Here is a 13641-nt window from a genome sequence, read left to right on the forward strand (position 1 = left end):
GGGGCAATTCCTTGCAAGCTGACCCATTTGAAAGGAAGGGCTCTAGTCTAGCCTACTGCTTCATCTGACATGCTTCAGTCTTTCCTTCCAAGAAGATCAGAGGTTGTGTGTGTGTGTGTGTGTGTGTGTGTGTGTAAGGACACAGGCCAGCAACACACTTGCATCCACATGCAAGGTATGGTCACCAGCTGTGTTTGAATCTACTTAAAGATAAGTTTTACATTTAACAACAACAACATTTTTTATTATTTATACCCCGCCCATCCGGCTGGGTTTCCCCAGCCACTCTGGGAGGTTCCCAACAGAACATTAAAAACACGATAAAAGATCAAACATTAAAACTTCCCTAAACAGGGCTGCTTTCAGATATCTTCTAAAAGTCAGATAGTTGTTTATTTCCTTGACATCAGGTGGGAGGGCATTCCACAGGGCGGGTGCCACTACTGAGAAGGCCCTTTGCCTGGTTCGCTGTAACTTCCCTTCCTGCAGCGAGGGAACCGCCAAAAGGCCCTCAGCGCTGGACCTCAGGGTCCAGGCTGAACGATGGGGGTGGAGACGCTCCTTCAGGTATACTGGGCCAAGGCCGTTTAGGGCTTTAAAGGTCAGCACCAACACTTTGAATTGTGATAGGAAACATACTGGGAGCCAACTGGTGTTATATGGTAGTAGTAGTAATAATAATAATACCAAACCTTCCTAGTGGTGCAGCAATAAAACTGCTAGAACATTTAGCAAAGCTAAGCAGGGTCTGGTCTGGTCTCAGATTGGATGGGGGTCTCTGTGTTGAGATTCCTGTATTACAGAGAGTTGGACTAGAGCGGTTCTCAACCAGTAGGTCCCCAGATGTTGTTGGACTACAACTCCCATCATCCCTGAGCTCTGGCCTTGCTAGCTAGAGGCAATGGGAGTAGTTCAACAACATCTGGGGACCCACAGGTTGAGAAAGGCTGGTTAGATGATCCTTGGGGTTGCCTCCAACTCTACAATTCTCTGACTCTAACAACACCAGAAAAAAGTGATCAGTCAAACATAGGAAGCTGCATTCTATCGAGTCAGACGCCTTGCTTCCTCTAGCTCAGTGTTATCTATAATGACTGGCAGTAGCTTTACAGGGTTTTAGGTGGCGGATATTCCTAACCCTTCCTTGAGATGCCAAGGATTGAACCTGGAACCTGAATGCAAAGAAGACCCTACAGCCCTTCCCCAAACATCTATGATGTCGTTATATTTGCCTTAGAAAGCATTGCCTTTCTCTATGCAGAGTAATCAAGACCTAAAGTCTAATTTCTGCACAACATGGGCAAAGCCAGCCCACTAATTACTCCGCTTGAGCCAGAAGAACAAAAATTTGCCTTGCAAAACCCAATAGGCTAGAGGGTGGGGGAAGGGATCTCATTCTTCCCTGATGCAGATTAGGCCAGAAGCAGTGCATCCTGTCATTAAAATGGGTCCAAGCTGCTTAATATAGCCAAAATGAAGAGCTCAACCTCCTGTGAGTCACTGTCTTTGCAAGAAGGCTGATGGCTTCCTGGGAGGAACTCAATTCAATTTCTTGGTTTCAGGGTGGATTTCAGTGAGTGACGAAGAGACCAGGCCTCCAGAGCCCTGATTTACTCTCCTAAAATGGTGATTCATTTCTACAAAGCACAGTGTTCTTAATAAATGACATCTGTTTGTTCCTTTCACTAACCCTGTAGGGTTGAAAGTCAGCCTTGCAGCCTACCCCTGCAAAACTGGTTTGTTCAGAAGAACCATCTGTTGTCTGAACTGGGCAGCCAGATATGTAGGGCTGGCCAATGTGTGGCCCTCTAGATGTTGTTGGATGACCGCTCCATCATCCTTGACCTTTGGCCATGCTGACTGGGGCTGATGGGAGTTGGGGACCAACAACATCAGTGAGGCAACAGGGTCCGCATTCCAGACCCAGAGAGAGAAGTGTCCAGTACTGAAGACAGGGCTTGAATTGGAGTCAAAGAATCTGTTTCCAATGACAGCCCAGCTAACATGGTGCCCTGCTGATGCTGTTGGACTACAACTCCCATGAGCCTTAACCAACATAGCCAGCGGTCAGAGAAGATGGGAGCTGTAGTCAAGGATACTGGAACACTGACAACCGCCATCTTAAAGGGCATGCCCTGAGGTAAATCATGTTATGCATCTATTTATGAATCGCCCTTCACATGTGACTCAAGGCCATTTGCAAACTCACCACTAAGTACAGCTAAAAATTCAAAAATAGTACAAAAACACAGCTAAGTACAAATTTAAACACAATACAACATGGACAACTAAGGCAGATGCCTTTTTCGTCCATCTGGAACAGGTTGGTGAAAAAAGAATGTCTTCAAATGTTTCTGGAAACTACAAACAGCAGGGGTACCTAAACGGAGATGCTGTTTGGCAAAATCGGGGCAGCCACACGCAAAGTTCTGCTCTGAGTTACAGCGGAGGGGACTTCTGATACTTTAGGGAGAAATTCCCCCCAACAGCTGCAGTGACTTGCTAGGTGTATGAGGTGTTAGGCCATGGGTAGGCAAACTAAGACTCGGGGACCGGATCCAGCCCAATCGCCTTCTCAATCCGGCCTGCAGACAGTCCAGGAATCAACGTGTTTTACACATTTTACATGCGTAGAATGTATCCTTTTATTTAAAATGTCTCTCTAGGTTATTTGTGGAGCTTGCCTGGTGTTTTTACATGAGTAGAATGTGTGCTTTTATTTAAAATGCATCTCTGGGTTATTTGTGGGGCATAGGAATGTGTTCATTTGTCCCCCCAAAAATATAGTCTGGCCCCCCACAAGGTCTGAGGGACAGTGGACCGGCCCCCTACTGAAAAAGTTTGCTGACCCCTGTTAGGCAGTCTCTCAAGTAACTTTGTCCTGAGTCTAAGGTTAATAAACTACTGTTCCCTTGCCCAAATCTCTGCATCTGAAAATTTTCCTTGCACAGATCTCCAGGGTTTTCAGGGTCCAGATTGCAAAGAGGCACCCAAGCGTGGAATTCCCTACAGCCATTTGTGCTAAACATGTGAAGGTCAGGCGTGCTGGAAGGGGCACACACATCTCCCAAAGCCCCCTGTAAACTTCTTTCCATTGCATGTTCAGGCTGAGCGCTCAAAGAATGTGTAAATATTTTTGACGGGAAAAGTGCAAAAAGCAAAAGATCGCAGGAGGCACCACTTGGGTGACTATCAGCGGCAGACTGGTGAAACCAATCAATAAAAAGAAATACCTTTATCAGATTTTAGGGTGAGGGTGGAATTTTTGAGAATGAGCACCCTGTGACCAGTTTATTCTGATGAGCAAGTTAGAGGCTTCCTATGACTTGCTGAAAAAACACTGAGGTTTCCTGCTGAGATGCAAGTCACGGAGGAAATGAGAAGTTGGTTTCTTTCAAGAGTCTATTGGCTGGAATGCTTTGTGACGGGGAGCTGCTGCAAAGCTGTTGCCTCCCTGTTGTGCGCCTTCTAGCTTGCTACATATTGGAAGCTCCTCTGAAAACCATTAAAAATAATTGGTGACGCCGTCTCTTCTTTAAAAAGAAACAATGGCTTGTTGTGGATTCCTGGGCCAGGCCGGCACACCTTCTGAATATATGGGCAAACTATTTAGAAGCAGGCATATATTAGAGAGGAACCATAAGGACCAGTTCTTGAGCACCTTGTCATGGACTGGCTGGAGGCAAAGGAGTGGTGGGAGGCACAAGCCAGGGAACCCCCAGGGGAAGAAGGCTCAGAGCCAGGGGATTGGTGTTGGGATGGTGATGAGTGGTCCAAGGGAGAAGGGGGAGCAGACTGTGGCCTCCTGTTGTTAAGTGTGGCTGTCCAGAAGCCCATGAAAAGGACGTGAGCGCAACTCTCCCCACTTGCGATGTCCAGAAACTGGTATTCAGAGGCACTGCTGCCCCCAACAGTGGAGATGGAACACAGGTACCATGGCTGATAGTCACTGATAACTTTATCCTCCACGAATTTGTCAAATCACGGGAGGAATCTGTGGCTAGCCAAGGAGTGGCCAAATGAGGATCCAATGTGCCAGGGGGTTCAGCTGGGAATGCAAGCCGCACCTCCAGAACCCGAGGAAAGCCTTTTTGGCAAGGCCTGACATGCTGCTGTGTAAACACGCAGCTTGGCTTCTCCTCCAGCGGCAGATAAAACAGAAGAGCAGATGGCTTAAAAGGGAACGCAGCACAGGGTGGCAGAGAGGAAAGGATGCAGCTAATTCCCTGGGAATCAAATCCCTCACATTGAGAGTTTTAGAAGCAAGAAGAAGAGGAAAGGCTGGGGACAAAACTGGATTCGTCAAAACTCTCCTAAGGAAAAAGTGGAAGGTGTTGCACGGAGAGAGACTACAAGCCTGCGTGCTGCTTTTGAGTTTGGGGAAGGGAATCGCGAAAAGATGGGTGGGTAAAGGGATTAAGGGTGTGTCTATAAGGAAGCTGGTTCTTGCATGTGCTTCGGCTCCTAGTGCAGGAGTGTAAACTCTTAAGAGCAGGAGCACCAGAGAACCTCACGCCTATAGTTCTCTTGGAGCTTGTATCCCAGCCAGTTGTCCCTACCCATCATATTCAGTACTGGTGTCTCTGATGTTCTCCAGAAGTTTTGGACCACAACTGCCAACAGCCCCAGCCAAACCACTGTCTGGTTGGGGCTGATGGGAACTGTAGTCCAAAACAGTTTTATTATTTATACCCCACTCATCTGGCTGGATTTCCCCCGCCACTCTGGGTGGCTCTAAATGGTTCCACTAAAGGGCTGGGGAGCTCCATGGCTACAGATAGGGGCCTTTTCCACCTGGAAATGCCAGGGATTGGACCTGGGGCATTCTGCATACAAAGCTTGTGCTCTACCCTTAACCCATATCATTCTCCAAATCCTTCTCTGTCTTTGGCGATCTCTTGTGGCCAAGTAAGATTGTCTTCCATAAACACGGTTTTAACAATGAGTCCATAAGTGACTGTGAAGGCCAATTCTGGATCCACATATCCTTCCACAGTGGGGACATTGGTCTCCGGGTGGGAGTTGATCATGGTGTGGATTTGCCAAGCATGCCTTCCTCCTAGCACGTTTCTCCCTTGTGTCCTGAGTTCGAGTGTCTTCAAAGCCCATGACACCTTTGGTAAAGGCTGTTCTCCAACTGGAGCGCTCGCAGGCCAGTGTTTCCCAGTTGTCAGTGTTTATACTACCGTGCATTTTTTTAGATTTGCCTTGAGACAAACCTCTGTTCTGACCACCAGCAACTCATACTGCTTACAACACACCCTCCCTGTTGTATATGTAAATCCACTTAAAGGTTATGCTCCATGCAACTGATGAAGCAGAGACTTGTCCACTAATGCTATAATAAGGCTGCTAGTTTTTAAGATGTCCCAAGACTCAGTTTGACCCCGTGGTAGCTGTCTACCCTGCAACACCAAACTGTTTCTCTCTCTTTAGATACAGCGTCCCCCCAGCACCAGTGTGTAAGAACATAAGAAGGGCCTCCTGGATCAAGCCAATAATGGCCCATCTAGTCCAGCATCCTGCTCTTAGAGCAGCCAACCAGATGCCTGTGGGATACCAGCAAAACAAATACCCAAACCCAAGTACATTCTCCCCTCCTGTGGTTTCCAGCCACTGGTTATTCAGAAGCAATACTGGCTCCAGCCCCGGTGGCAGAGTTCAGCCGTCATAGCTAGCTGGCTACTGTGAAATGTGTCACAGAGCTGTCACCAGCCACTAAGCTCCTTTTCTGGCTCTTCAAAACCATCGAGCAAAACCCTGTGGCTAGCTCTAGAAACACCTGTTGAAGATCGCTGCCCATTGGTGAGTCCTCAGGTTAAACAAAAGTTGGTAGCCTTTTCCAGTTAATACCACACAACAGGACTGTGTTACAAAGAGGTGTGTTAATAAAAGGGTGTTGCTGGATTTCAGCCGCAGACAGCAAGGCCAATAGCCAGGGATCATAGATCTGTAGAGTTGGAAGTATCCACAATACAAAATGATTCAATATGAGACGATAATCTTTATTGTCATTGTCCCATACAGAACAACGAAATTGAAAAATCTACATAAAACATTCAAAACCCAACAAGCCTGCTATCCCAGTTATCCCAACCTGGTTAGCCCCCTAAAAACTCTGATACCCCATTTTTAAATACAATATACTCTCATAGAGACTCCTTACACTGCGTTTAAAACCAAAATCGCATTTGGGTAGAAACTGTTTCTCAGGCGGCTAGTCCTAATCTTTATCCTGCCCACCTAGCAGTTCGAAAGCACATCAAAGTGCAAGTAGATAAATAGGTACCGCTCCAGCGGGAAGGTAAACGGCGTTTCTGTGCGCTGCTCTGGTTTGCAAGAAGCAGCTTAGTCATGCTGGCCACATGGCCCAGAAGCTGTATGCCGATTCCCTTGGCCAATAAAGCGAGATGAGCGCCGCAACCCCAGAGTCGGGTCACAACTGGACCTAATGGTAAGGGGTCCCTTTACCCCTTTACCTTTTACCTTCTTCCAGAAGGCAGAAGATGAAAGAGATCATTTCCGAGGTGCGCACTATCCTGCGCTATCTCTGCAGCTTTCTTATGGCACCTGGAAGCATAGATTTGATGCAAGGTGGGAAGAGTGCGATCGGCTATAAATAATTCGTTCAAACAAACCCTGACTCCCCTCCAGGGAGCTTTCAACATCTGCACTCGCCGCCATCTTGGAAACTTGGACCACCCATCTGGTCCAACCCTCTGCAATGCAGGAATCTTTCTCCCAACGTGGTGCTCGAACCCAAGACCTTGAGATCAAGCATCTCACGCTCTGCTGATTGAGCTATCTAAGGTGGGAGCTGCAGTTCAACAACAGTCTGAGCAACACACGTCCCCCCCACCCTAATAAAAGGAACATATTGAGCGGCCTCTCTAAATCCGCAAATCGAAAAGGCTGTTGGCTGTCTTCCCCTCTGCACAAAGAGCTGGAGAAAGAGCTGGATGGCTTGGCATGAATGCTTTGAAGCTGGCCGATGGCAAGCAATTTATTCGGCCCTCCTCTTGTTTCCCTGCTGAATCGGGTGGGTCTTCCATGCCCAGCCTCTTTCCCTTTCTGGAAAGAGATATTTTGTTTATCCCTTGCAGAGACAGGCCCACCAAGCAGCCGCCAGTGGGAAGGCACCAAAGGGTGCCAACAGCACACGTCTGCGATGCAAAAAGGTCATCACGTGCCGGGCTGTAATTATACCCCGGAGAGCAGCTCTTTTGGCGGTTTAACTCTGCAGAGGCACAAGCCAAGACTTGTCCACAATGCTAATGGGTGAATAATGAACGTGTTTCACTCGGAGGACAAGTCATAGTGTTACAGTAATCTGATGGACAAAATGTTAACATGTTTCTCCACCCACCGCCCCCCCCCCTTAGGTCCTACCTGGAGCCATTAATAAAGACGTAAAGGCGGAGGCTTCAGGAGGGCTCCTGAAACTAATTAATGCCTGCTTCTACTTGGCATTAAGAAGAATGCTTAGCATTTAAACAGGGGCTTTCAAAGTGCTCTATGTTTATCATCTCAATGATCTTTAGAACAGGTAATGCACAAGTAATGAGGGGGGAATTAAATCGATGCAAAACAGCAAAACCCTAAAAATAAATAGTCTGCAATACATAAACGTATGCATTTAATGCTGCAATTAAAACACACTTTAATAAAATTAAAGCAGCAGTTCCATGCACACCCATACTGTACCTGCAGCACTGAACGCAGTAGGATTGCCTAATCCACTAACTTAGTAGCATTCTCCAGCGGCCTCTAAGGTGAGGTGCCTATTCGACTGCTTCAATCTGCAGACTTGCACCTTTGGCAAAGGCCATAGATTGTTCATTCTGCATTTGGAGTCAGTCCCTTACTGTGACCATCCTTTGGAACTCCCTGCCAATTGACCTTAAGAAGGTGCCCTTGCTGTTTTGCTTTAGAGACCTGCTGAAAATGCTTACCCAGACAGGTAATTTAGTTACCTATATTCATTCTAAAGTTGCATTGATTTTCATCTGTGTTTGCATGGTTTTTCTTTTATGCACATTTGTTTTTCATTGCTTTCTGGATTTCACTTTGGACAGCTTTTTGATTAAGCACTTAAATCATCCAAACAAGCCAACAATGCCTTTGTGCTCATTGCATTGGAAGGCTAGAACGGGCTCACTTTTGGCTGAGCAGCCAGCCAGCACACTACCTTTGCATTGTCCCTTATATCTCCCTAAGGGAAGATATATGTGTTTAATATTTTAATATTCTGTTGGGAGCCACCCAGGGTGGCTGGGGAAACCCAGCCAGATGGGCGGGGTATAAATAATAAATTGTTGTCGTTGCTTTTTCAGGCTGGAAGCTCAAGGATGGTATAAGATCTCCATATACCCATTGGCTTGGCTCAGGCACAATTAGCAATGCTGGTGTCCAATCACAGAAGGCGAACAGGTGTGATTAGAGAAGTTTCTCCACCAACATCTACCTGTGTTTTCCCACAGCTATATCTTTGCACCTTGCACGAGCACCCTAAGTATCTTGATTTCAGTTTATGCTTATGCTGCAGCTTACAAATATTATTCAAATTAGGAAAGGTAGGCAAAGGAAACAATAACATTCTTGGAAACTGCCTGTTTTCCTCATGTTTCCAAAGAGTAAGGTGGATCATAAAGCTGAAATATTGTGTTTTCTGGGGAACGATGTAAATTAGAATGAGAGCAAAACATTATCAGGGGTTGTATTCAACTAACTTTTACTCAGAGTAGACAAACTGAAATTAATGGGCCTAAATTAGTAGTCATGGCCACCGATTTTGGTGGGTCTTCTCTGAATAAAAACTAGAGACATATATAGGACAATTGCATGTTGATCCCACTGTCCCTTTCTGCAGACCAGAAAGGATGGAGCTGGAATGAGAGCTGTGCTTCAGTGGTCAAGCAGCTCAGGCTGTACATAGCAGCTGAAGGCTCCATCCCTAGTTCGGAACAGGTGTATCCCTGCGCCTCCCCTCCTCCCAAGTCACTTCACATGCTGCTAGGCAGACACTTCTGTACCTGCTCAACTGTCTCCTCTGCGGGTGGGTCTGTCAGACAGCCACAAACCCAGGCAGCTGGTAGAGGGACCTCCAGTCCAAGGAATCTTAGGAACTGTAGTTTGCTAAGGGTGGTGGGAAACTGTACCTCTGTGAAGAGTAGACTACAGTGGGCTGGGGTGTGTGTATGTGCTTTAAGTGTATGGTGTGCACATAGCTCATCCTCTGGCCAAGCAGGGATTTGACCCCTGTACCAAATTGCACCCTTCTATCCACTGAAAGGGACGCGGGTGGCACTGTGGGTTAAAGCCTCAGTGCCTAGGACTTGCCTATCATTAGGTCGGCAGTTCGAATCCCCGCGGCGGGGTGCCCTCCCGTTGCTCGGTCCCAGCGCCTGCCAACCTAGCAGTTCGAAAGCACCCCCGGGTGCAAGTAGATAAATAGGGACCGCTTACTAGCAGGAAGGTAAACGGCGTTTCCGTTTACCTGGCCACGTGACCCGGAAGTGTCTGCGGACAGCGCTGGCTCCCGGCCTATAGAGTGAGATGAGCGCACAACCCTAGAGTCTGGCAAGACTGGCCCATACGGGCATGGGTACCTTTACCTTTACCTTTATCCACTGAAAGAGCAGCGGCACTGGAACATACGTACAGTGGTGCCTCTAGTTGCGGACACAATCTGTTCCGGGGTGTGAAAAGTCCGCAACCACAATAGAACGCTTCTGTGCATGTGCATGCGGTGAAACCCAGAAGTATACACTTCCAGGTTTGCCGTGTTCACAAGCCGAAAGGACGCAACATGAACCTAATGCAACATGAGGTATGACTGTACATAAGAAGAGCTCACAGGATCAGGCCAATGGCCCATCTACTCCAGCATCCTGTTCTCACAGTAGCTGAGCAGATGCCGCTGTTGCTTCCGGCAACTACCGTTCAGAAACACTGCTATCTCCAACTGGGGAGGAAGAGCTTTATCCTCCACAAATTCGGCTAATCCTCTTTTAAAGCCATCTACGTTGGCAACCATTAGTGGCTGATAGTGAGTTCCATAGCCTGCCGATCAGAAGCGATGGGGTGAGCTTCCGTTGCTCTGTCCCAGCTCCGGCCAACCTAGCAGTCTGAAAGCATGCCAGTGCAAGTAGATAAATAGGTACCGCTGTGGTGGGAAGGTAAAAGGCGTTTCCATGCGCTCTGGTTTCTGTCACGTTGCACCAGAAGCAGTTTAGTCATGCTGGCCATATGACCTGTAAAGCTGTCTGTGGACAAACACCGGCTCTCTTGGCCCGAAAGCGAGATAAGCGCCGCACCCCATAGTCGCCTTTGACTGGGCTTAACCATCCAGAGGTCCTTTACTTTTTTTACCTTTTTAGTTTAACTATGTGGTGCATGAAGAAGTACTGCGGAAGTTCTCTCTCTGACACACCCCCTTCCGGCTTTCCTAAGAGTCGAAGGTTTCAAGCTACTTTGGGAAGAATCCTGCCTACTGCATTTGACGTTTTGGAGGGAAGTGTGCCAGCCCATTTCAGACCAAGGAATTATTAACTTGCTTTTGCACCCATGAAGTCACCAAGTCATGAATTCCCCACTCGCATGCTAAGTAGAGCAAATAGAACTATTTTAGGATGAAGTGAAAATGGCTCTTAAGATTCGCGACCCCTACAGACAGGTGGCAAAATTTAGGTGGAGGGGATTTGCCAAATATTCTCCAGAACAATTGTAGGTAGAACACGAGACTCTTAATCTCAAGGTCATGGGTTTGAGCCCCACGTAGGGCAAAAGATTACTGCATTGCCAGGGGTTAGTCTAGATGAACCTCGTGGTCCCTTCCAACCCTGCAATTCTATGTTGGAACTACTGGATTATAGGGAATTACAACAAAGGGCCGCAGCTCAAAGGTAGAGGAAGTGTATGTCGAAGCCCCCTCCTCGCCCCATTCCGATCCCCGGCGTTGGAGGAGGAAGAAGCGGAAGAAAATGAAAAATATATTCGAGTCAGTTAATTCTGAATGAAGCTCTGTTGTTAGTGTCTATTGGTCAGCGAGCTAAGAGAGGAGGGCTGGGAGGAGCTCAGACCGAGGCCGTCCCTTCTTTCGATAGTATTAAAACAAAAATAAACAGTTACTTCTGGACTGGCTGAAAAATGAGGGAGGAGGATTTCTCCAAACGTCGGAGGTGGAACAGAAGTTCTTTTTTCGGAGAACACCCCCCCCCCCCACTCCGCACACACAACAACAAAACTACAGTATCAGGAAATGTATCTCTGAGAAAATAGCGGCCCAGCTGTTAAAATATATTCTCTCTCTCTCTCTCTCTCTCTCTCTCTCTAAAAAAAGGCGCCTTTTCCCAGAGGCTCCTCCTTCCACGAACTATAAATAAACCGCTACATTGTGTACGATACAAGGAGGCAATTGCACAACCGGCCTCTTTCTGCCAGCGCCCCTCGCTCCCCCCCCCCCATCTCTGCTCCTCGCATTTTTCAGTTTCTGTTTTACAGAAAGATCTACTTTGTGAAACCAAAGACTAGCTGTCATCCGATACAAGTCCCCCTCTCCATTTGGCTTTCCATCGCGCACCGCATGCAGCACCTCCGCCTGCAGCCCTAAAGGACACCCCGAGACTTCCTTCCAACATGCAGAGGCAGTTAGGATCCGCGCCGCGCGCAAACCGCTTTCACCGCCAATCTATCTATGCGGCAGCGGGGAATCTAATAGTAATAGCAATCGATAGATTATTAGCGTCCGGAAACACAGCCGGCGGTGACGCTGCCCCGCGCCGCTTCGAAAAGTTCCCAGGCTTCAGCCTTAAAACTGGGAGGGGACCTGGCGGCGACACCCGGCTCGGGGTGGGATTTCCCCGTCTGCGCTTTTAGCGCGCGCGACTACCGCTAGATCCCGAGGAGGGCAGACTGGGCGGGAGGGGGGGCATGAAAAGTTTTGCCTGCCCATCTCCGAGCAAGCGAGGGAGATGATCCCCGTCAAGGGAAGAAGGGGGCACCCAGTTGCCAGCAGCCGGTGCCCCCGAACCGAAGCTGAGGGTGGCGCCATCGCCTGTCAAAGTGACCGCAAAGGCGAGCTCCGGTCGCGCGGCCGAGGGAAGCCCTGCTGTGGGTCGCCCAAAGTCAGCCCGAGCGCGCCACTCACCTAAAAGGCATGGATAGACGGAGGGAGCGCACGAGGATCCCGGTGCAGAGGAGGCTCCTGCAGCAAAATAAAGGCAGCCAGCAGCCGGAGGGCTCCAGGACCCGGAGCTGCGGCGGGGCCGTCGATGGCGTTGCCGGAGACTCCTCCCTCTGGGCCTCGCTCTCTCCGCCTTCGCCGCCGCTTGCCCTGCCTGCGATCGGCCGGGCTCATAGCTCCGCTCTGCAGAGCGCTGCGCAAAGGCGCGGCGGGACAGGTGTCCGAGGACGCTTTGGTTGAGCGCGCCCCGGGATCGGAGGTGCGGGGGTGCTTGCTGCAGATCTTATCTTCCGGGGTCGCTGGGATGGCGGCGCTCAGGGGCTTGTGTTATGTAAGCGCGTCAGGAGGGACTGCTTAAGAGGCCGGACGAGGCTTATGCAATGGCCAGATGCTCCCTAGGGGTCGAGGCTTGCAGTTGCGGGAACGAGTTTATATGCCAAATTCACACGGCCTGCATTGGCACGATGGCGCCTTTGAACTTCACGCCGCCGCCCCCTCTTAGCCACGGCCTTTTGCGCATTCAAGGTTGCCGCATTCAAAAACACAAGCGGTGCGGGTCAGTTTGGCCCGTTGCAGTTTGCTTTGGCTTTCCTTGCTGGAATCGCTTAGGCTTCTCAACCCCTTTGAACCACAGTAACTTTATACTGGGCGCCTTTCCCTCCCTACACACGCAGGGCGCACCACACCAATCATGGGCATAGCCGGGGGGGGGGGCAGCTCCCCCCCCATCAAGAAAATAAAAATACTTACCTAAAAGTAGAAATAATCAAAGTACATTGAAATGATCTCTGAGATACCACAATCTCCCTCCCTAGCGAACATTTCCCTAGAAAAAGTCAGTGCCTGCTTTTGTTCCACTGATACATGGAGCATGTCATTTTGTTTATTGTAAAACAAAGCAAAACTATTCCACAGCATGAAAAAAACTATAGGCAGCATATAAACATCAACACAAATCCTCTCAAAAGAGCCTGTTGATCTTTCCTAGTATTTTTTATTTATTTATTTATTGCTGATCTTGATATTTTATTAAGGATTTTCTTGTTTTACAGAAGTAAGTGTAATGCCTCGTTGTTTTTTTCCATGTGACATTTTTACAAATCCATTTCATTTGTTGAGGCATTAGGGGGAGAAGAAAAGAGAAAAAAGAAAAAAGAAAGGGGGGTGGAGAGAGGGAAGATGGATGGGGGTGGGGTCGGGTGGCCGTGTTTCTATTATGTTTAATGTATGTAGAGTTTGGGGTCAGCGTTGTTTGTGTTGTTCACTTGTGTTCTGAAACTGACACGGGGACAAACAGAAGAAGACGCCTTCACCCCGGTATGGCTCCCCTTTATCACATACACAGCCCAACAGCACAATGACAATAATCCACCAACAGCATACAAATCAATATGGCTAACCTGATCCAAAACACCCACCCACCTCACTCACACACGAAAACAAAGATCACCACAGCC

At 48.5% G+C, this 13641-nt stretch overlaps 1 protein-coding gene across 1 annotated transcript in view; it reads right to left on the reverse strand.

Annotated features, from left to right (window-relative positions):
* SYNE3 (spectrin repeat containing nuclear envelope family member 3) overlaps window positions 1–12746 on the reverse strand; it is an 82986-nt gene extending 70240 nt beyond the window's left edge. Inside the window, exon 1 of the mRNA XM_083434879.1 lies at window positions 12149–12746. The gene's annotated coding sequence lies outside the window, so the exon portion shown is untranslated. The remainder of the gene's footprint in view (window positions 1–12148) is intronic.
* Between the last annotated feature and the right edge of the window lie 895 nt (window positions 12747–13641).

This window comes from Podarcis tiliguerta (genome assembly GCF_965153285.1).
Source record: "Podarcis tiliguerta genome assembly, chromosome: 1".
Lineage (NCBI taxonomy): Eukaryota > Metazoa > Chordata > Lepidosauria > Squamata > Lacertidae > Podarcis > Podarcis tiliguerta.